We start from the raw sequence: 3,456 nt of genomic DNA, 5'->3' as shown, positions 1-3,456 counted from the left end.
GTGAATGTATGTGGGCATGTGTAAGTGAATGTATGTGGGCATGTGTAAGTGAATGTATGTGGGCATGTGTATGTGAATGTATGTGTGCATGTGTATGTGAATGTATGTGTGCATGTGTGTGTGTTGTATGTGGGTGTGATGTTTGTACATGTGCATGTGTGTGCTAACATGAGTGCTTTTGTGTGTGGAGGCCAGAGATTGGTGTCAGTCATTAATTTTTAGACAAATGTTCTCACTGAATAGTTCACTCACTCAAATTATATGTCACATGTCAGATTCTACATATTACTTTTCTTTTATATAAAAGTTACGTGTGTGTGTGTGTGTGTGTGTGTGTGTGTGTGTGTGTGTGTGTGTGTGTGTAAGTACAGGTACCTGAAGCTTCAGATCCCGTGGGAGCTGAAGTTAGGCAGTCATAAGCTGCCCGGTATAAGTATTGGGAGTTGAACTCAGGTCTACTGTAAGAACAGTGTATGCTTTTAATTACTAAGCCATCTCTTCATTGCCCACATAGTACCTTAAAATGAAGGCTCTCTCTGTAGGAAACTAATTCAGAAATAAAAACACAAGAGAAAAAACAATAAAGTGCAAAATGAGAAGTTTGACTAACAAGGCTCAGGCCAGGCGGGGTAATGAGGTAATTAGGCTTGAGGAGGAAATCTGTGGGGGGAGCGCAGGGGAGGCAGCAGAGCTAAGCTGCAAAAAGGTATAGGCAATGACCATCTGCCATTTGCAAGTTGAGCACAGCTGATCTGGCTTCAGGGAGAAGGTCCTGGAAGCATTGCTGTTGTTATCTCTTTGTCATACTTAGGCAGTAGCATCTGTCTACTAAGGCCTCCTCCCTCTCCCACCACACAGCACAGTAGCACTTTCTTAGCTCCACAGCTCACTCCACTCTGAAGTTAGTGGCTCCCTTTTCTTTGTCTGATACCATTGGAAACTCCAGTACTTTTGTGTTCTTTCTCTCATTTGTGTGGAGACAGTGTGTCATTCTATATAGCTCACGATGGCCTAGAACTCAGGGCACTCCTCCTCCTGCCTTAGCCTCCTGAGTAAACACTGACTTATAGGTGGGAGCCACCATTTGAGGCTTTCGAATGTTAGTCTTGCTTAGGGAGCACTAGGCTTACATTCCAGACTGAGGCAGACAGATACTGTGAAACAAGATGAGGCAGGTTCACACAGGAGCACTGCTGTTCTCTGTGAGAACAGTAAGTTCCCAGGAGAAGGAATACTGTCTTGAGAAAGCAAAGCCAAGAAAAACAGAGCAAAGGGGAAATATCCAATCAACTGCGCCCAACCCCAGTCCCGAGCCTTCTGGGCTGGAGAACCAGAGAACACAGATTCGAGGAGAAATAGAGGGTAAGAGAGTTCTCTTGATTCTCTGTGCAGTTTATCAAAGTTCGTGAATACAAAGTAGAAGCTGAACAATTTGCAGAGAACAGTTACAAGCAGAACTTGGTAAACAAAGGAATCACGGGACTTCCAGTCATACTCAGGTAAGTGAAGAACAGCAGCCATTCACAGTATAGAGATCTTTCCATTTACTGTAGGCTGGGCCAAGAGATCTTCAGCAAACCATAGCAGTAGGGTGGCTCCTATTCCATCTGTGTGCTTTCAGAGGCAGCTCAGAGCAATGTGCAAGAGAAAACATGTTTCCCACGAAACTGCCCTTCCAGGGCATAGACAAGTACAACCACATCACACGATCTGTATGAGCTGTGCACTAGGCTGCCTTTTTTTTTTAAGGATTGGCACACACACACAGAGAGAGAGAGAGAGAGAGAGAGAGAGAGAGAGAGAGAGAGTTAAACTCTCTTGTCTTGTCTCCTTGTCTTTTTCATTCTTGTCTTTTCTGGGTAACTTACTAATTTTATTTGTTTGTTTGTTTATTTGTTTGTTTATTTATTTTGCCCGTGAAGTTGAAATAAATGGACTGTGACCCTCACACTTGGCATGCTGTGTCTCTCAAGGGGAAAATTGTAAAGTCAGGAGGTCAAAGCTCTAGTATATTTGTACTCTTGAGATAGATGTCCATCATAAACTAATGTTGGTTCTGACTCTAAAATAATTCAGTCAATTGATATTTACCTTAGAAGAGCACCGACCATTCCTAAAATACACACCAAAGCAGTCACTTATGTAAGGGTAAGTGAACAACACCCTGGGAGAATGAGTAGATGCCAGCACTTCACACCCTCCAATTATCACAGAGCCAGCAGCTCCCACTGATAAGTCCTGTCTACAGACTTAGCTCCCAACGTACAGTTGGTTTTCAGGAGCATCACAATGGGCTGTTAGGGCTTTTAAGCAACATCAAACAACCCAGGGCACACCCTAGGCAGTGTTAGATGATGGGGGACCGGGGAAAACAAATAAAAAGAGGTCCTACTGTTCATATCTGACCCTGACTAAGTGTAGTAACCAGTATCTGTCTGGGAAAACTCTGTTTGCTATAGGCCTTCTGCTACAAGTATGGCTTAAGATGAGTCAAGACAACTGAGTGAACAACAGACCTTCTCATTTCTTACCCTCCACCCACAAGCCTTCCCTTGTGGTGCAAGCCAGCTGGAGTCAGAGAACGCTTGGTATGTGCTCAGGTAGCAGACGCATAGGCAGACCTCACAGAAAATCTGGCAGAGGTTCCGGGTGCCAGCGGATCCTCACTGCTAAATCAACACAGTCACTCTGGCAGAGCTGAGCAGCCTTGTCCATCGGGAAGATGGTCCACCACTTATGCAGTTGTCCTTAGTGGGGAACAGGTTTGCTACAGTTGGGAGTGTCAGGAGATGTGTTGCAGCCTAGGCAGGGATGATGGGTGAGTGAAGGAAATTTTACTAACCAGGGACACATGTGAGCATTCTACAGCACACAGAAGATCCCCCTCCATAAAGAACTGCCCAGTACAAGATGCCAGCATTCGAAGACTGAGACTCCTACTCCAGCAAGTCACCCACCCTGCATGGAGATTTTCTTTTGGGGTTTGGTTTCATGTTTCCCAAAGGGAAAAAAAGTCACCGTCATGGAGTCTGGTCTGTCTGGGTTGAGGTCCGTGGATCTGGCTTGGCACTTGCAACTTCAGTCCTTATAAATGATTATTCATTAAAAAAAAAAAGGTTAAATGAAAAGGAATTCATGTGAGTTCCCTAGACAAATTCTACTGAAGATTTCTAGTTTCAGAGTCAAAAGTTGACATCCAAAAAGGATTTTGTGTGCAGATCACTTCAATTTCTTAGACTAATACATGGTATGTGGTTGACACTCAAGCAATATTTTTTGAATGAGTATCAGCTTCAGATCCACTCCCAAATATTCCTCATTAGGATAATAATAATAACAATAATAATAATATAATGATAATAATAATAGCACATGTGTATTGACTTTATTAACACCAATAAACATTCTATATGTTTATGTTCTGTAATGAACTGAACACTCTTGGCCATTTTTTTT

The sequence above is a fragment of the Mus caroli genome, chromosome 10, assembly GCF_900094665.2.
Source record: "Mus caroli chromosome 10, CAROLI_EIJ_v1.1, whole genome shotgun sequence".
Classification (NCBI taxonomy): domain Eukaryota; kingdom Metazoa; phylum Chordata; class Mammalia; order Rodentia; family Muridae; genus Mus; species Mus caroli.
The sequence above is the reverse complement of the archived record's forward strand: the minus strand, read 5'-3'. Positions refer to the sequence as shown.